General features: G+C 38.3%; 1 pseudogene; it reads left to right on the forward strand.

Annotated features, from left to right (window-relative positions):
- The first annotated feature begins 9,349 nt into the window (after positions 1–9,349).
- LOC102848555 lies at positions 9,350–12,846 on the forward strand (annotated as a pseudogene).
- The last annotated feature ends 8,783 nt before the right edge of the window (positions 12,847–21,629 follow it).

Genomic DNA, 21,629 nt, shown 5'->3' on the forward strand with positions numbered 1-21,629 from the left:
TCGGTGACTGGGGTAATCGGGATGGGTGTGTCAGAGGCAGTGCGGTTGGTGCAGGATAGAGCAGGATTTAGGGCTGTTGTGCATAGGGTCGCTATGAGTCGCAAACGACTCGATGGCACATAACAACAACAACAACAACCAATCATGGTAGGACTCCAGTCTTTCAGATGGCCGCAAGACAAATTTCACTTCTCTCAGCTGTTTTTAGGCTTATTTCTGGATATTTTCATGGTCAAGACGTCCGAAACTAGCTGGACAGAACAAATCCCGAACAGTTATATTTATGACAGATGACAACTGCTACAAATTTCCCCATGCTATTCGTACCAGACAGGTTTCTGTCTCAACAATGTGGAAGGTGGTAGGGTGATTACCATGAAACCATGTTCTACTTTCTTCCTCACCACAGACAAAGTTTCACTATGGTCTTTCAGGTTTAAAGAAGAGGTTTCACTCTAACTGATGACCCTTACAGACACCTGGGATGTGGGATGTTTGAAACATACTTCTTATTATAATCAACTTGTTCTGAAGAACTATGGCTCTTATTTTTAGGGACTACAATTTTGTATCTCTGTGAAAAAGAGAAATGCTGCTCTCAAAAATGAAAGTTGTATCACATTATCATAGTTAGATGCCCTACTTAATATTCAATGGCACAAAATAAGTTGGCAGTGCCCAGCCCTTGTAGAAGCTGAGAACCAGGAGAGTGATTGATGGGCCAGAAATGTGCAAGTTCTTCCCTTGACAGTCGTCCTTTCTAAAATTCATGTAAATGGGACTTTTCTTCTTAAAGCCACTTGAAAACAAAAGACTTCTCAATGCTAGATAGGAAACTTCTCCCAAGTTGAGCTCATGCATCAATGAACTCATAGGAACTAACCAGGGATGTTACTGGCCTAGACTTTGACTTTCTTCCTGTGACCTGGAAACTTTTTACTCTAATTTTACTTCTCTTTCTCACCTCATTCTCTCTGCTGCTTCTTCAGTAAATGGCATTCACTGCTACCTTAACGAGCAAAACACCCATGTACACACACGCATACACCCAGAATCAATTTGATGCCAGTAGCCTTTTAGTTTGGCATGTTGCTGTGAGCTACAAATGAATCCCAAAATAACCCTACACATTCATACTAACCTTTCATACAACAGAACAAAATCTTGCCTGGCCTTGTGCTACCCCTCAATCTCTGTTTTGCTTGAATCTATTGTTATAGTCACTATGTTAATCTGTCTCATTCCATCTCATTGAGAATCTTCCTTTGTTTCTCTGACCTTCCACTTTTCCAAGCATAATGTCCTTCTCCAGGGATCTCTCCTGACAAAATGGCCAAAATATTTGAAGCAAAGGATGTAAGAATGGCTTATTACTAGTAATTTATTAAGATAACACAACATATGAATAATACTAATAGTCAACACATATAGCACTGAGTTTGCTTTCTGTATCTCTGTGTAACTTCTCTCTCTCTCTCTCATCTATCATCTATCTATCTATCTATCTATCTATCTATCTATCATCTATTACCTATCTATCAACTATCTATCTAGATTTTATATATATAAAATATATCTATATATATGATAGATAGATAGATAGATAGATACAACCTGACTATGCCCACTGTGATCCATATACCTTTTGATATGGCCTCCCTATTGTGAAGAGATTGAGATAGTTAACAGTTTTAATTTCCTTGGTTCTACAGTCAACACTCTTGGTAACAGCAGACAGTAGTAATCAGGAGACGAGTTGCATTGGGAATTAGGAAGAGCAATGATATCAAATTGGAGACTAAGGTGCGCCTGATCTGGGCTATAGTCTTCACAATTACATGCTATGCCTAGGAGAGTTGGACGGTAGATAGAAAGAGAATTGATGCCCTTGAGCTGTGGTGCTGGAGAAGAGTGTTGAATATACCATGGACTGCTAGGAGAATAAACAGATTTGTCCTGGAGAGGGTGAAACTGGGCTGCTCCTTGGAGGAAAGGATTCTGAAGCATCATCTGACATACTTTGGGCATGTTGCAAGGAGGGCCTGGTTCTTGGAGAGGGACATCATGTTTGGCAGAGTGGAGGGACGGCGCATGAGAGGAAGACTCTCAATGAGATGCATCGATTCTGTGAGTGGAGTGGTGGGAATGAGTGTGTGGGAGACGGTGAAGTTGGCACAGGATAGAACAGCATTTAGCGCTCTTGTGGGTAGGGCTGCTATGAGTCGCAAGTGACTCGATGGCACATAACAACAGCAACATTAAGATTAAGGTGTTAAGAAGGAAAGATGATGAAAATGAAATTTTGTCTCATATATTTTGGGTGTAAGGTTAGGGGGACCTAGTTATTAGGGAAAATCTTAATGCTTGGAAGAGTAGATGTTCAGCAAAAGACAGGAAGACCTTCAACCAGATTGATTGATACAGTAACTGTAACCTTGGGCTGGAGCAGAGACTGTAAGGATGGTACAGAATTGGACTTTGTGATCTGTTTGTTGTTCATAGGGTTTCTATGAGTCTGAGTCAAATTGAATCACCAAATAGCAACTTTTTGAAAACAAAGATTCAAGTATCTAAAATACCATAATTATTTTTAATATTTAGATTGTATCTTAAAACTTAGTACCTCACAACACCTCTTGAATTCATGAGTCTCTGTGAAAACTTTTGTTGAATTTGAGCAGTGCCCTCCCAGCTGTCAGGTCTGAGTACCACTGGGAAGGAAAAGGCAGCAGAGGAAGTCTGTAGCACTGACTCTTCTGGGGACACCCCAGTTATTCCTATAGAAGTGGTGCTTCTGTTATTTACCAGGAATTATCACTCTGTGCTGCCGTTACTTATGCATTAAGTTCAGTGGCGACTTAGTTATCAAAACTCAGCTTGGTAGATCTCTCTGTCATGATTGAGATTTGATTGGTTTGAAACATCAAAATGATTTTGGAAATGTCTTGTATAATAACTAAAGCATCTGATTTATGGCTTTACTATTCTTAGATTTATTTTTTCCCCAAATTCTAGTGGAGGATAATTGGATAGACCATGTCAGTTGTGGTTGCACTGTTAAAAGCTCTCTATCCTTTTGGGATGGAATGGGTTTATGTGAGCAATTCAAACAAATAGTAATGCTTACAGATTTAAAGAAAATATACTTTTAAATAAAAAAAAAAACCAAACCATTTTTTATAGGTTTAAAAGCTTCAGCATATTAAGACATGAGTTTAAAGATTTCATTACATTATTTTTAAGGGTCCCAGGTTGAGAAGTCATTATTCACCCAAAGGGAAATTATTGAATAAATGGTGATGTAGTCATAGCATTCTTAGGAATGGCTTAGACATTTAGTTGGTAATTTAGACAGTGGAAAAAGAAAATTACTGTGTAATGTGTGCATACTATTAATGCCCTATTTGGAAAAAAAACCCACAAAAATGACATTTCATTTATTTAAACACGCATAAATATGGGCATCATGCTTGTAATGTAGTTACCTTAAAGGGCTATTAAGAAGGGGATGGAGTGGGAGCTTTGCGTTATTTTGTGTCTTTTTTTTTTAAATATCATTTTTATTTTATACTGGTTTACTTAAAAAGTTCATATATGTTGTTTTACCACACCAGACCTTTCCCATTTCCTTTACCCACCCCTTCCTCCACCCATCAAGTTGTACAGCCCTATGAATAACTGCCCCCCATTCCCTGCCGCTCCTCCCTCCCCTGCCCCTTAGATCTTCATACATGTTCTGCAATAATGGTGTTATACAGTATTTGTCCTTATGGGATGAGCTAGTGCACTTAATATAATGATTTCCAGTCCCTCCAAGTTAGGTAGAATTTACAAAAGCATTGCTCCTGCAGGATGTATAGTATTCCATCATGTGAATATACTATAATTTCTCAATCCATTCTATTGTAGTTGAACATTTGGGCTGTTTCCATGTTCTTGCGATGATGAACAACACTGCTATGAACATTGTTGTACAAGTCTCCATTTGGGCCCCAGTTCTTATTTTCTCAGGGTATATCCCAATAAGTAGAATAGCTGGGTCATAGAGAATTTCTATATTCAGCTTTTTGAGGAAGCACCAAATTGCCTTCCAGAGAGGTTGTACCATTTTACAATTCCACCAACAATGCAAAAGGGTTCCTATCTCACCACATCCTCTCCAACATTTATAACTTGCTATCCTGTTAAACTTTGCCACTGTTACAGGAGTGAGATGGCATTTCATTGTGGGGTTTTTTTTTGTTTGTTTGTTTGGTTTTTATACTATTGAAATTTATGTACAAAATAATTTTATTTTTAATAAACATTTAATGTAAAAACAAATGTTTTTTTAAACTGCATTTTTTACACCTATTGTACTATTCAAATGTTTTGTCATCTTACTTACATGATTTCTTCAAAATCTCTTACAAAGGTTACATAGAGAAAAGCTTTTCTTATTATAATAAAAACAAAGGGATTTTTTCAGCTTTTAACGAATCTTATAAGATGACATAAAAAATTTACTCAAGAAAAGTAATTTCATTACTATTTGGGGGAGGAAATCACCAACTTTTTATGCAAACAATGCTAATCTTTTTAAGCATTAAGAGTGTAACTGCTTAACAGATGACATAAGCAATAATTCTACATGTATATGGCCCCTAAAACAATTACTTTTTTTTTGTTTGTTTTACAATTTGTGCACAGCTTTAGCAAATTAAAGCCTGAAAAAAAATGCTTGAGATCCACTATCTAAAGGCATAACTAGAATTTGCTCATAATTTGTAGAGCTTACCAAATCAGGGAGTCTGTAATGAAAGCTGCAGTTTCCCTCTTCCCTATTTTTAACACAGAAATCAATGACTAGGAACTTAATACTGGATGACAAATCACATCCACATTATTATTTGCACCTCTCTTATTGCCAGTGATTGTGACCATTTCTTCATGTGTCTGTTGACACCCCTTCCTGATAAAGACATTCAGCAAAATTGTAACAGAAGGTCATTTCCTCAACATAGTGAAAAGCATCTATACAAAACCAAGAGCCAACATCATTCTCAATGGAGAAAGAATAAAAGTGTTTTCCTTGTGAACAGGCACCAGACAAGGAGGCCCACTGTCACCATTTCTATTCTATATTGTATTGGAAGTGCTTGCTAGGACGATATGACAAAAGAAGGAAATAAAAGGCATCCAGATTACCAACGAGATGGTCAAACTATCATTATTTTACTTCTTATAAGTATATATCACTCCTATGATTAAAAATTATGAATCTTAAGAACAGTAATGAAAAATACTAAAATCCCTTGTAAAAATTCATTTAAAAATATAGTAAAGTTTAATAAAACAAAGAAAACTACACATAATACAAACCTTCCACTATTTCTTAGTAATAGTCTATAATATTATTGTTGTTGTTAGATGTCATTGAATATGACTTATAACAACCTTATGAACAACAGATCTGAGCCCTGTCCTATCCTGTGCCATCCATATCATCTCTGACATACTTGAGCCTATGCTTCAGGCTCCATGTCAGTCCACCTTATTGAGGGTCTTCCTCTCTTTAGCTAGCCCTCCCACCTTTCCAAGCATGATATCCCTTTCTAAGAAATAACAGCATGCCCAAAGTATGTGAGATGAAGCATCACCATCTTTGACTTTAAGGAGCACTCTGGCTTCTTTTGAATGTCCATAGAACATTCAGTACTGTCCTCTAACACCACAACTAAAAGGCATCAATTCTTCTTTTGTCACCCTTATTCATTGTCTATCTGTCAGATACACAACAGGTGTACACAAAAATAGCTAGAACCAGGTGCGATTTGATCTATAAACTGCCATCATTGCTCTTCAAGACTTTGGAGAGGTCCCTAACAGAAGAATTTCCCAATGCAATACATCTCCTGATCTTCTGACTTCTGGTACCTAGGATATTGTTTGTAGATACAAGGAAAATGAAATCATAGACAACTTCAGTCTTTTCTCCTTCTATCATGATGTTGCTTATTGGTCCAGTGGTGAGAACTTTTGTATTCTTGATGTTGAGATGCAATCAATATTGAAAGCTTCATCATCTGTAGTAAGAGAATCAAGTCCTCCTCACTTACAGCAGCAAGCAAAGCTGTTATATGCATAACATAGATTGTTGATTAGTCTTCCTCTAATCGTTATGATACAGTCTTCTTTATAAAGTCCACCTTCTTTAGTGATTTGCTCAGCATAAAAATTCAGTGCATATGGAGGAAGGATACAATCCTGACATAAAACTTTCTCAATTTTAAACCATGCAATGTTCCCTTGTTCTGTTTGAATGACAGCTTCTTGGTCTAGGTATAGGTTTCTCATGAGCAAAACTTAAGTGTTCTGGGATTCTAATTTTTCTCAATGTTAGACAAACTTGTTGTGATATAGCTTTGAAAATCTTTTTCTCATGTGTATATCACAAGTGGAAATTCATCCTTTCCATAATGATAAATAACGTGAATATTTTATTCTAGGAATATTGTGTCCAATTTAAAAAAATATGACTTTAATTTTCTGGAATTTATTTTGCTGTATTGTTATGTTCTATCAAGTTGGCTACAACTCACAGTGACCCTGTGAAGAACATATCGAACTTGCCCTATTCCTGTACCACTCAAATCCATTATGGAAGTCACGATATCTATCCATTCTGGTGGGAGTCTTCCTCTCTTTCTCTGACCTTTTCTCTTTCCTAGCATGCTGTTTCCCTCCGAAAACTGGTTCCTCCTAAAAATATTCCAAAGTAAATGAGATGAAGTTTCACTGATTTTGTCTCTAAACAGCACTCTACTTCACATCCTTTAAGACAGATTTGTTTGTTTTCTCTGTAGAAGGAGGTTCTAATCAACATTTATAGTTTTCCAATTTGTTAACTGTCAGTCTAATGATATTTGTCAAATAACCTCTTTCTTTCAATGATTAGAAATTCCAGTTTTATTATATGTTAAATTCATATTTGTTCTACTGAAAACTCAGTTGTGTTCCATTAATAATTATAATCCAAAACCACCACATTTAAAAAATTATGTTGTAGCTTTATGCTATGCCTTTATAGCTTGTAGGAAATTTTTTGCTGCTTCTATATCCCAGAACACTTAATTGTGCTCATGCAACACTTATACTTGGACCAGGAAGCAGTGATCAGAACAGAGCAAGGAAACACTGCATGATTCAAAATCAGGAAAGGGGTGTGTCAGTGATGCATCCTTTTGTAACTTTTCAATCTATATGCCAAACAGATCATTTGGGAAGTTGGACTTTATAAGGAGGAATGTGCATCAGGTTTGAAGGAAGACTCATCAACAACCTATGTTATGCAGATGACACAACTTTGCTTGCAGTAACTGAGGAGGACCTGAAGTGCTTGCTGCTGAAGGTCAAGGACTGCAGTATCAGTATGGATTCAAGCTCAACAACAAGAAAACAAAGGTTCTCACCCTGGACGAGTTGGCAGTACCATAATAGATGAAGAAAAGTTTGAGGTTATTAACAATTTCTTCTTGCTTATCTTTATAATCAACACTCTTAGAACCAGCAGTTAAGAAATCAAAGACAAATTGCTTTGGGGAGGGCTGCTGTTAGTGGCCTCTCAAAAGCGCTGAAGAGCAACAAAGTCAGTTTAGAGACTAAGGTAAACCTGATGGTCTTTGCAATTACTTGCTATGCATCAAAATGCTGGACAATGACCAGAGATGACAGGAGAAGAATTGATGCCTTTGAGTTATTGTATGCTTGAACATACATACCATGGACTACCAAGAGAAGAAACAAGTTTACCCTGGAGAGAGTAAAAACAGGTTGCTTCTTAGAGACAAGCATTATGAAACTCTGTCTCACATATTTTGCAAGGCATGTGACCAAGAGGGACCAGTCCCTAGAGAAGGACATCCTTTTTGGAAGGGTGGAGGCACAGTGCAGGAGAGGAAATCCCCAGATAAAATGGATTGACACAGTAACTGGGATAATGGGGTCAGAGACTATGAGACTGGCTCAGGACAGAGCAAATTTCAGAGCTATCGTACACAGGGTAGTTAAAAATCACAGGTGACTTAATGGAATATAACAACAATAAATTTTATTTCTAACAGCTTTTGCTTTACACTGTCTTTTATACGTCATAACTCTCTTGCTAAACCTTTCTGACATACTTAGTTTAATTGCAAGCCTGGTTCTTTTGAACTCTGAACGTACCTCCTCAGGGGCATCCCTTGGGTTGAGTTAGTGTCATCCAATAGAGCACCCAATGTGTCACTCTTTCCGCCATGGACTTCCTCTTGTATCAGATCATGCAGAATCATCTGTTGTTGCTATGTGCTATTGAATTAGAACTGGCTTATAAGCTGACCAGTGGATTTTCAGAGGCAGTAAATTGCATGAGAGGAGTTTGCCTCTATTTCTTCCATGGAGCAGCTGGTGGATTTGAACAACGTGCTTTTGGGTTGGCTGTATGTATCCTTACTATTAAGCTACCAGAGTTCCCTTGTAGAATCCTTAGTAATGTTTATTATCAATCATAGAAATACAACTGATAAAGTTTTAAATTGTGTAACTGAAATATTTCTTAGATACGTGAATACTAACCATAAAATTGTTTTGTAAAATATTTCTGCATCGAATCACAGCATGACTAACAAATGAACAGCAGTTTTTAAAATTTTTTCTTCTGTTGAACTTTGCTGTTGTTACCAGGGTGAGATGATATCTCTTAGTTATTTTGATTTGCATCTCTCTTAGAGCTAAGGATTTTGAACATTTCTTCATGTGCTTGTTCGCCATCTGAAAATCTTCTTTGGTGAAGTGTCTGTTCAAATTCTGTGCCTGTTTTGTGATTGGGTCGTTTACCTTTATCTTACAGCAAACAACATATGATGACAAGGGATATGGAGAAATTGGAACCTTTATTTACTGTTGGTGGAGTGGGTGCAACTATTCTGAAAGGAAGTATAGCACTTTCTCAAAAAGTTATAAATACCATTTGACTCAATAATTGCACTACTGGAAATGTACCCCAAAGAAACCAGAACTTCTATCCAAACAGATATATACACAGCCATGTTTATTGCTGTGTTGTTCACAAAAGCAAAGAGATGGATGCAACCCAAGTGCCCATCAACAAATGAATGGATAGAGAAGCTGTGGTATAGTCACACGATGGAATACTACACAATGCTGAAAAACAAGGAACATATAAAATATTATACAAGATCGGCGGATGGGGATTTGGGGGGCAAAGCGCGGCCCCGCGAGCAGTTGCGGCAGGAGAGCGGTGGGGCTGAGAGCGTGACTCGCCCTCTCCGGCGCTGCCCCAGCCTTTGCTGCCTCCGCCCGCGCAGCCATGTCCGAGGAGAAGCCCAAGGAGGGAGTGAAGACAGAGAATGACCATATCAACCTGAAGGTGGCTGGGCAGGATGGCTCTGTCGTCCAGTTCAAAATCAAGAGGCACGCGCCTCTGAGCACGCTGATGAAGGCCTACTGTGAGTGACAGGGCTTGTCAATGAGACAGATTAGATTCAGGTTTGATGGGCAGCCAATTAATGAAGCAGACACTCCAGCACAGCTGGAGATGGAGGATGAAGACACAATCGATGTGTTCCAGCAGCAGACGGGTGGCACATGGGTGACTGGAGACCTGTTGGGATGTCGCATCTAGGGGGACCATTTCACGTCTGTGTCACCTGTCCTTGCATTTGTGATCCAGTAGTAAACGTGAACACGCCACCACAGGTGTCTTCGGAAACCCGAGGACGATCACCAAATTACTTTCCTCTCTCCTTGATGTACTTCAAGTGCAACTCAACACTATTTCTGCAGGGATTAATCTACAGCTGAAATTGGGCCAATACAAATTGCTATCTTTGTTTAGGTTAAATGAATTGCAAGGTTTTGGGGGCTTGTTATGTTTTTAATTTTTCTTCCTCGTAGAACACTTCTCCAGCTGTGGGCTGTTCATTTTCAGTCTTCATTTGGAGACTTTGTCCCCCCAGATGTTGTGATCTTCTCCCCACTGCTACATCTAATCATGTAGGTAGCTCATGTGTACTGCAGTGGGTGCTTATTCTGGACATATGTTTTGGGGGCCTGGTGGGGGTGAAAGACAAAATTTTACTTGCTATTTTTTGAAGGTACAGTTTATGAAATTTTTGCTTAATATTGCAAATTTAAGCATTGTCAGAAAATGGTAAAATCAAATGGAATCTGTTGAATTGCTGCATAAAAGGCAAACAAGGGAAATAGCAGAGCCCTTCACTAAATGGCCTCATGATCCCTGCCCTTGAGTGTGTCCCCAAATGGCTCCGGCCCAGGATCCCTGCCACCACTGCTCAGTAGCAGATGACAACTACATTAACTCAATTGGCTTTTCCAACTTTTTTCATATAGGAGAAAATAATGCCCCAATTTCCATTTGATACTAGTATTGTGGCCTCCGATTTCTTTTAGTATTTGCTTCTGATAAGTAATTACGGTCTATATATTAAAAGTAAGATTATTGCCGAATTTGCAGTTATGTTGTTGTGTACAAGAGCTCTGAAATGTAACAAATGAAACCCATGGAAAAAAAATATTATACAAAATGAGTTACCCTGGAGGACATTATGCTGAGTGAAATATCTCAGTCACAAAAGGACAAATACGGCATAGTGCCACTGTTATAAAACAAGACTGCCATGGAGGTTAGGGGAAGACTAAGAAAAGAGGGGACAAATAATGAAGACCACAGTTAAAAAGATGAGGGGAAAGAACTGTCTAAAGAAAGATGTGATAAGGTATTATTTGCATGAAAACAGTCCAGACTAAGAGGTGCATAGCAAAGTGGAATGAGGGGGTAGCAGGGGAGGAAATTGTTGATACAACAATGAAAGCATCTTTTTAAAGAGAAAAGAGAACTAGTAGTAGGGAGGAAAATGTGCAACAATGAATGAATGGAAAATCAAATTTTCTAGAAACTTTCATGAAATATCAATGCAAAAGAAAATTTCTCCTTTTAATTATTATTTGATTCTTTTTAAATTTTTTTAAAATTTATTTTAATTGTGATTTTAACAAAAGTTTATAGAAAAGTTGGATTTTCATTCATTCATTTTCCTCCCTCCCTCTCAACTCCCCCTCCACCAGTTCACTTTCTTCTTAAAAAAATACTCATTCGTTGTTGCACAACTTCCTCCCTCTCCTCTTCTACATTTCCTCTCCCAGTCCTCCTTGGAATGTACCTCTTATATTCTGGACAATTGTCTTACGTATAATACCTAATTTTGTTCTCTTCACCCATCTGTTCCAATACAATATTTATTTTCTTTTTTTTGTTTTTAAAATTTTTTATTTTATATTAGTTTATTTACAAAGTTTGTATACATTGTTTTTCACACTGGATCTTTCCCATTTCCTTCTGTTTTTACAATTATGATCTCAGATGGTATTTGTCCTTTTGCACTTGAGTTAGTTCACTCAGCGTAATGTCCTCTAGCCTCTCCCATGTTATACAGTATTTTTCAAAATTGCTGCAGAAGACAAAATGGAAGGAAATTTAGAAGGCCTAGACTTTAGTACATAAAAAGGCTGGAAAATACAGTAAAAAATACACAACAAGGAGAGGAAAACATTGATGAATGAGACTTTCTAAAGATTAAGTCTCTGTGTACTTCAAAAACTTTTTCCTATAGGGTGAAAAGAAAACGTAGTGACTGGGAAAAATCATCTGGCGATGACTTCTCAGACAAGAATCTCATAATGAAAATTTACAGAATTTACAGGGCCTCCACAAGAAAAAGATTGGTAGTACAATTACAAAATGGGCAAAAGATATAGAAAGACCTTTCACAAGGGAAGACATTCAGATGGCCAACAGATACATGAAGAAATGCTCAAAATCTTTGGGAATAACAGAGATGCAAATCAAAACCACAATGAGATAATCATATCAGCCCAATTGCAGTAACAAAGTTTAGCAGGACAGCAAGCAATAAATGTTGGAGAGGATGTTGAGAGATAGGAACTCTCTCATAAACTATTGGTGGGATTTTAAAATGGTACAATCCCTCTAAAAGGCAGTTTGGAGTTTCCTAAAAAAACTGAACACAGAGATTCCATAGTAGTAGCAGCTTATATGTTAATCATTAGAGAAGCCATTTATATGTTAACATTGCTTGCTGTTGGTGTTAAGTGCTATTGAGTTGAGTATGACTCAAAGTGACCCTATGAACCAAGATCTGTATCCTGTTCTAGAACTATCGTCATGTCTCTAACCATCATAGAGTCTCCAAAGGCATGCAAGTTGTTTAGGAAGAAGATGCAAGTCCTGCTTCCAAGCCTGTTTCAATCTGGGAGCTCTACCAAACTCTATCCACCATGGAAAACTGTTATGGCATTTGACACACCAGTGGCAATTCCACTCCTTTCCTATTCTTCTCCCAACCTGCTATGTCAATTCTGCTTCATAACAGTGGTGTTATGCAGTATCTGTCCTTTTAATGTGGAGACATTTTATTCAACACAATGTCCTCCAGGTCACCCATGTGATGTAATGTTTTATGAGGTCATTATTTTTCAGTGCTGCATAGTATTCTATTGCATGACTATACCACAGTTTTTCTAGCCATTATTTTGTTGATGAGCACTTGGGTTGTGGCTCTTGTGAATAATGCACCAATAAACATCAGTGGGCATACATCTGTTTGAATATTGGTTCTAGTTTCTTTAGGGTATATTCCTAGTAGTGCCATTGCTGGATTAGGTATTGATAACAGATTCATGTATGCTACTTACCATACTATTATAGATAAAATGCCAGAAAATTTGACAAAATCACTACTGGAGATAAAATCACTGTATCAATGAAAAATGGCCACATATGTATAGTAAGTGCAGCCAAACCCATGTGATTTGAAGCATCATCTAATTGAGCAATAACGTGACCTTTCTGAAACAAGCACATCATTGACCTGGGATAGTCTCCAACTCAGAACCACTTTCCAATGCCTCCTGTAAATCATAATTGGAAAATACTGCCAGTATTTCTCCTGTGGAGATTCTGTTGGCTTTAAACCCCCAGAGATGCACAGCCTTTGAACTAACAGTGCAACTCTTAGTGCACCACACTACTAGAGTGCCCTATAGCACTTCAAAGGTTGTAGATGTGAATCAGCATAGAGCATTAGCCTTGTAGATACACTGCGACTTACAAGTTGGGCTTATGAAAAATGCTTCTTTAATTAAGTACAGGAATATTTTTATAAAAACAATAAATTTCTATGTAAGCATTGCACAGTGTTACAGACATTTTGATGTGACTCTTCTGTCCATGCCATTTGGTATGGTCTGGACCCTGTACATCCTCTTTGCGATGGCTTGTGTACCTCTGTACAACTCTGCGGTTAGAAAAAGTTTGCAACCACTCATCTCAAGAATTATGCTATCCAACAATAGACTATATTTCCCTAAGCCATTAATTCTCCCACTCTACAAATGGTTATTTTGTACCTTCTCTTTACTCTTCAAATCTCTCCTCCCCCATCCTCAACTCTCAGTTGTAGATCTTACTTCCTCTTTAACTTCCGGACTTCTAAGCATTTCAGAACCCTAAGATTTTGTATTTAAACCTTTTCACTTTTCTATTTACAATTATTTAGGTGAGTTTATCCATGTTTATGGTTTTAAATGTCGTCTGTATGCCAAAAGAACAGACAAGTTTGTCTTGGAAGAAAGTACAGCCAGAATGCTCCTTAGAAGGAAAGATAATGAGGTTTCATGGGCATGCATGTATCAAGAGGGGTCATTCCCTAGAGATGGACATCTTGCTTGAAAAAGTAGAGGATTAGTGAAAGAGGAAGAGAATTACAGCATAGATTTTAAGGATGGCATAGGATCAGGTCTGGTTTTGTTCTGTTATGCATAAGGTCTCTTTGAGTCAGAGCAGACTAGATAGCACCTAACAATATATACTAACAAGGAGACTTCTATTGGCACAGTGATTAAAGCACTTACCTGTTAATCTAAAGGTCAGTGATTTGAATCCACCAAGCTCTCCACAAAAGAAAAATGGGACCTTCTTCTTTTGTAAAGATTTCCCATCTTGGGGCAATTTTACTTTGTCCAATGAATTGCCATGAGCCTGAATTGACTTGTTTTGTCTTATTTTTATGTAAAAATAGTTCATTGTGAGTTGTGCTGCTGACTCAAAGGCCACACATCTTCAGTAGTTCAAATCCACAAACAACTCTCTCAATGAATTATAACCTCAGACACTAAATGGGAATGAATTTGATATGCTAGTGTCTCCAAAATTTATGTGCTAATGTCTCTCAAACTTATAACCTTAACTTTAACCTTTTTTCCTGAATTCCACACTCAATGTATTACTTACTAATCTTTCCTTTGACATACAACAATTCTCTTAAACTTCTTGTTGGTGGGTGCTGTGGAGTTGATGCTGACTCCCCAGGTGAAAGAGTAGAATGGCCCCAGGAGGTTTTCTAGGCTGCAATCTTTCTCCTGAGGAGTTACTTGCTGGGCTCAGACCATCAACCTTTTAGTTAGCAGCTTAGGGCTCACCATTGCACCACTAGGGCTCTAGTGGAGAAGCAAACTAACTGGAGAAGCAAAAATGGAGCACTTAGCTATTTTCCCCAAAACTACTCTTAATATTGTCCTCACTTTACTGTGTGACAATTCTTCTTTTTCCCCTAGTAGTTTCAGTGGAAGTGTTTTTTATTTGTCTTTTTCTTACGTAAAACGTATCTGCTGTATCAACAAATTATATCTACTTCAAAGTACCTTTTATCACTCTCTGGAGCCCCTCCAGGGCTAAGACCTGGCACTCTCATCTGGAGTATGGCAGTAGCCTCCTGTCTGGCCTCCCTACTCCTTTCCTGACATCACCTTCATTTTTCATTGCCATCCTGTTGAAACATACGTGAGATCATGTCATTCCTTCACTCAAAGCACAACATTTTTGTCCTTTTTATTATCTTTCTTTCTCCCCTTCATCTATTTTCCATGCCCTTTCATTGATTATCATTCTCGATATCATTTGTAGGTAATAGCTCTTTTAGATATGAAATAAAAATATGCAAATATTAATTTATTCCTCATTCACAAATGGAGGATACAAATGTCATTTGATAAGTAAAAGTAGATTTTATAACCGGGAGAGTAAACTTTGTACTCTGCTGATCAGAACTGACTGTCATGTCATCAGTGACAATGAAAAGTGATTCCTCATTATGTGGAATTTCTTTTTTTTTTATTAAATTTTATTTACTTTAATGAACATTTACAGAGATTTAGGATTTTCATTCATTCATTGTTGCACTATTTTTTCTACCCTCCTCCCCAGTTCGTTCTTCTCCCCCACCCCCGAAAGTCTGTTTTAATTGTCCATTTGCCACAGTGCTTGTCAAAGCCAGTTCTGATTAATCTTTGTCAGTGTGTCCTTTGCCATTCTCTATCACTCCTCCCTGAGAGAGACTTCACCCTGATTCATAAGGAAAAGCGGACGGCCTATTCTCTTAGCTACTTCCTGCTGGAAAGGGACGCTGTAGGTTTCAGGGTGAAGATCTTCTCTCACTACTCTAAAGGGCCCCTTTGGCAATAGGAAACACATAGACTATTATGGAGCTTGATTTTGGAATTTAGATGCACTTTTATCAATTGTGCTTAGTCGTGCATGTTCATATCCTTGAAGATGTAACATGGAAGTGTTGCAGCCTAGAAGAGTGGAATTTCTTTTCCCATTCTTTGTCCAGATGGCATTGCACTGCTAATCCCAAAGCCATGCTGCTCTGCCAGTTCAAAAGCACCAATTGCTTTGAGGGGAAAAGATGAGTAATCTTCCCCCATGAAATTATAGCCTCAGAAACCCAATGGAGGGCTAACTGCTTATTATCTTCAATGACACTGAAAGTGAGTCTGCTTATCATCAGTGACAATGAAAAGTGCTTCCCCGTCATGCTTTTAGAGTTTATGCATTTACAGGTGTAGTCTTTGTTATCACTTGTGTTGTTATATATTGTGGAGTAAGAACTCACTCCTAGCTGACTTCCAGCGGGTTTGCAGAGGCAGTAAATTGCATGGTAGGTGATTGCTCATCTTTATCTCATAATTATCACTTAAAGTTTGAAATGTAATAACAGGATATGCCTAAAATGGGACTTATGAAAAGCTTTTCCTGTTCAGCAAAAGCAAACTTCAGAGTTCTTTCCTTATATTGTATAGATCTCACAACCTCCATGAAGGTTGTTTCTGTAGTACTTGTTCACATGTCTTTGTTGCTAATAGACTGTGAGCCCCTTAAGGAGAGAAGCCTCATCTTGCTCTATTTCACACCCTTGTAGTACATGTTACTCCAAGGAGCTCTGCTGGTGCGGTGCATGGTGTGGTAGAATGCTGACAACTCAGTCATTTGAATATACTAGTTGCTCTGTGGGGAAAAGATGAGATTTTCTTCTGTTCAGTTTTATAGTTTCAGAAACCAGATTGAGAATCACTGAGAGTCATAACTGACTGTCAGTGGATGGTGAGTTGTACATTTACATTGTTTTTTGAATGAATGGATAAATACATTGGATTTTAAATGGAAACTAATAATATAGTAAGTGTCCCGCTTATAAACTTTTCATATATCTTTCCCTCTTCAATGTTTCATAATTTATGGAAATATAATCTATAAAGCTTATTCAAATTAGCAGCTGGAAATAGAAGATACATTGCACTGGGAAAATCTGCAGTTTGGGACCTTTCCTAATTATTGAGGAGTAGTGATGTCAGTTTGAGGACTAAGGTGCGTCTGATTCAGGCCATGATCTTTCCGATTACTAGCTATGCATCCAAGACCTGGACAATGAATAATGATGAAAGAAAAATAATTGACACCTTTGAGCTGTGGTGCTGGAGAAGAGCACTGAATATCCCATAGACGGCCAAGAGAACAAACAGATATGTCTTGGAGAGGGTGCAGCTGGAGTGCTCTTTGGAGGCAAGGATATTGAGGTTTTGCCTCACATACTTTGGACATGTTGTTAAGAGGTGCTATTCTTGGAGAGGGACATGATATTGGGAAAGGTGGATGGTTGGTAAAGGAGAGGAAGACCCTCAACCAAGAGGACAGACACTATGACTTCTGCAATGGGCTCTTGTGTGTCAGGAAGTTTGAGGATGGAGCAGGGTAGAGAAGGGTTCAGATTTTTTGTTCATAGGGTTGCTATGAGTCATGCTTGACTCAGCACACCTACCAATAACCACAACAACAACAATATTCATTTAATTGTGTGTGTGTTTGTGTATGTAGTTTTATAAAATTTTATCATATACCACCTAGTATAACTGTCACTACAATTAAGATAGCCACGTGTATCATCACCGCAAGACTCTCTTATGTTATTATTCCTTTGTAGTCACATCCCCTTCATCCCATATCCCTAACTTCTGGTGATTAATAATGTGTTCTTTATAGTTATATTACTTCATAATTGTTACATAAACGGAACCATGCAATATATATATATATATCCTTTGAGATTGGCTTTTTCCTTTCACATAGCATAACTTCCTAGAGTTCTAGTGAATAAATTTTTTTATAATTTTTAAAAAATTATTTTGCAAATTTTAAAAATAATTTATAGTGAATAATTTTTCCCCCACTGTAACCCAAAGGCATGTGGTTCAATTCTGCCAGCTGCCCTGCTGGAGGAAAGCGGGCAAGGTCCTCCTGCACTATCACATCCTCTGCAAACCCACTGGAGGGTCAGCTATGCGTCAGTTCTGACTCAATGGTACACAACAATAACAACATTCCGTGGTGTGGATGCACCACTCATTGACCTTGAAAGACACTTGGATAGCTTTAAGGTTTGGGCTTTAAGTTATAAAACTTGTGTGAGCCTTCTCTGAAACAAATGCCTAGGAACGCATCAGCTGGGTTACTGTGCTAGAAATCTCTCAATCCTACTGAAACAAGTAGTCATCCAATTTAGGTTTGATGTGTAAGTTCTGGTCCCCATGAGTCATAACTGACTCAGTGAAAATTGGTTTTGGTTTGGGACAAGATTTTCAGTGCTATTAATTCTTTATAGGTAAACACTTGACCACAATAGATATTTTAAGATGCATATTTGAGGGAAAAGTGTTTCGTGATTTTCCTTTTCTTCATTGCTGAAATGTCATGTTATGGGAGAAGATTTGTTTTACTTGCTTACTGACGACTTCAGAACAATAATGTGGCCTGTTAAAGATGTAACAGGATGTATGATTTCATGGTAGCCATCTATGTTTACTTGGTTTCTTCCCTTTGCTTTGGCTGCAATATTCAGGGTCTCTTCTGACATCCATTTTGGTCTTTTTTTCTTCCTTATTTGTAATGACCTTTTGCATTCTTCATCAGTGATATTCTTGATATCTTCCTACAGCTCATCTGGACTTCGTTCATTAGCGTTTAAGGCCTCAAACCTATTCCTGAGTTGATTTTTAAATTCAGGGGGGCTAGACTTAAGGTCAAATTTTGATCCCTGTGGATATGGTTTAACCTTCTTTAGCTTTAATTTGAACTTGTGTATGAGTAGTTGAAGGTCTGTTACATAATCAGCACCTGGCCTAGCTTTCACTGTTGACACTGAACTTCTCCAATGATTTCTTCTGCAGATGCAATTGATCTGATTCCTGTGCATCTCATCTGGAGAAATGTATGTGTATAGCCTGTGTTTATGTTTCTTATAAAAGGTATTTGTTATGACTCAATTATTCATTGTGCAGACTTCTATCATTCTATCCACGCTCATTTCTGTCACCAAGTCCATAATTTCTGACTATTGATACTTCTTCCTGGTTCCCAACTTTCACATTTCAGTAACCCATTACTATTAGTGAATCTTGGTTACATGTTCAATCAATTTCTGATTGCAAAAGAGTTGGTAGAAATAATCTATTTCCTCCTCTTTGGCTTTGGTTGTTGGTGCATAAATTTGAATAATTGTCATATTAACAGGTCTTCCTTGTATGCATATAGATATTATCCTGTCACTCAAAATACTGTATTTCAATTTATGTGCAGAACAGATCTTTTGGGAAGCAGGGCTTTATGAGGAGGAATGTGGTATCAGGATTGGAGAAAGACTCATCAAGAACTTACATTACGCAGATGACACAACCTTGCCTGCTGAAACTGAAGAAGACATGAAGCGTTTGCTGCAGAAGATCAAGGACTGTAGTCTTCAATATGGATTGAAACTCAACATCAAGAAGACAAAGATTTTAACACTGGGGCACATGGCAGCACTGTGATCGACAGAGAAGAGATTGAAGATGTTAACAATCATAGCTTGCTCACCTCCACAATCAACACTCCTGGCACCAGCAGTCAGGAAATCAAAAGATGAGTTTCACTGGGAAAATCTGTTGTCTGGATCCTCTACAGAGTGCTGAAAAGCAACAATGTCAGTTTAGAGACTAAGATGTACCTAATCCAGGCCATGGTCTTTGCAATTACTTGCTATGCATCAGAGAGTTGGACAATGACTAAGAATTACATAAGAATTGATGCTTTCAAATTATGCTGGAGAAGATTTTTGAACATATTAAGGACTTCCAAGAAAACAAATGGGTCTGTCTTGGAGAGGGTGAAATCAAGTTTCTCCTGGGAGGCTGTTTTGAAGCTCCATCTCACATACTTTGATCACATGGCCAGGAGATACTAGTACTTAGAGAAGGACATCATGCTCAGAAAAGTGGAGGGAGAGTGCAGGAGAGGAAGACCCCAGGTGAGATGAATTGATGCGGTAACTGGGACAATGAGGGATGGTGTGTCAGAATTAGTGAGACTTGCTCAGGACAAGGCAGGGTTCAGAGCTGCTGTACATAGGATTGCAGGCAACTTGATGGCACATAACAACGACTATGTTCACAGAAACAATGAGTGTTGCCTTGGTAATAAAGGTAAAGAATAGTTGATCAATAATGAGTTTCTGTACCTGAATTTTCTTTTAAAGGAAATAGTGGAATCTGTGTGTGTGTGTGGGGGGGGGGAATCAGATAACAGTCATTGACTGTGTGTCTGGGTAAAGAAACGGGTGCTTTATGAATGTACATATTTGTGTTTTTCCATATTTAAGGAGTTCTGGTGGCATAATGCATAACATTTGGCTTTGAACCCAAAGGCCACCAGGCCAAATCCAATAGTATATCTGCCGGAGAAAGATGAGCAGTCTTCTCTAGGTAAGTTTTGTAGCCTCTGAAACCTGGTGGAAGGACACTATGAAACAGCATCAACTCCATGGCTGTTGGTTGGCTCTTCCTGCTTTTGGTGAGATAGCGCACAGGGTGTTGGCTTGCTTGCCAAAACATTGGCCATTTGAAATCACTAGCTGTTCCTCAGAAGAAAGTGGAGGCAGTCTGCTTCTGTTAAGATTAGTATAAATAATTATAATGTTACAACTGGATATCATAATCCATGTAAGAGCTTAATGGTGTTCTTGTGTGCTTTTTAAAAAAGGAACTCCATTACTTTATAACAACATTAAGTACTTATTAAGGGAACTCTGATGGTCTAGTCCATAGGGAGTTTTCCCTCTAACCCAAAGGCAGTATATCTCTGGGTATTCTAACCCACCATAGTGACACCTTGAAAGAAAGATGGACATTCGCCTCCTGTGCCATGCACAACCTCTAAAAACCCGCTGGAGGGTCAGTTATGAGTCAGTTCTGATGCTACAGAGAGGAGATGTAATAATTATGATGATGTACTTGTTAAGAGGATTTCTTCATTTGAGTTTATCTGTTTCACTACACTTTCTGGATTTGAAACTGAAATTAGGTCTTGTTGTTATGTGCCATCGAGTCTTCTGTGACTCATAGCAATCTTATGTACAACAGCCCTAAACCCTGCTCTATCCTGTCCCAATTGCACTGTTCCTGACACACCCACCCCAATTATCCCAGTCACTGAATCAATCCACCTCATAGAGGGCCTTCCTCTCCTGTGCTGTGCCTCCACCCTCCCAAGCATGACGGCCCTCTCCAAGGACTGGTCCTTTCTTGCAACATGTCCAAAGTATGTCAGACGAAGCTTCAAAATCCTTGCCTCTAAGGAGAAGCCTGGTTTAACCCTCTCCAGGCTGGACCTGTTCAATTTCTCAGCGGTCCATGGTATATTCAATACTCTTCTCCAGCACCACAGCTCAAAGGCATCAATTCTCCTTTTATCATCCCTAGTCATTGTCCAACTCTCTGACTCATAGCAAGTGATTGCAAAAACCATGGCCATGCACACCCATGTTTATTACCGCTTTGTTCACAATAGCAAGGAGTTGGAAACAACCTAAGTGACATCAACAAACTAATTGTTAGAGAAGCTGTGGTACATTCACACAATGGAATACTATGCTGCATTAAAATACAAGGAACTCATGCAATGTTATTCAAAATGGGTAACCTTGGAGGACATTATACTGAGTGAAATATCTCAGTCACAGAAGGACAAATACTGCATAGTGCCACTGTTGTAAAACAGGACTGATATCAGGCTTGGGGGGAAACTGAAAAAGATGGGATAGATAATGTATACTGCATTGAAGCTGATGAGGGAGAAACTATTTAAAAGGGATATATGATTAGGTATTTTTGTCATGACAGGA

Source organism: Elephantulus edwardii, unplaced genomic scaffold (genome assembly GCF_000299155.1).
Source record: "Elephantulus edwardii isolate Elephantulus edwardi_28Jun2011 unplaced genomic scaffold, EleEdw1.0 scaffold00117, whole genome shotgun sequence".
In the NCBI taxonomy this organism is placed as follows: Eukaryota; Metazoa; Chordata; class Mammalia; order Macroscelidea; family Macroscelididae; genus Elephantulus; species Elephantulus edwardii.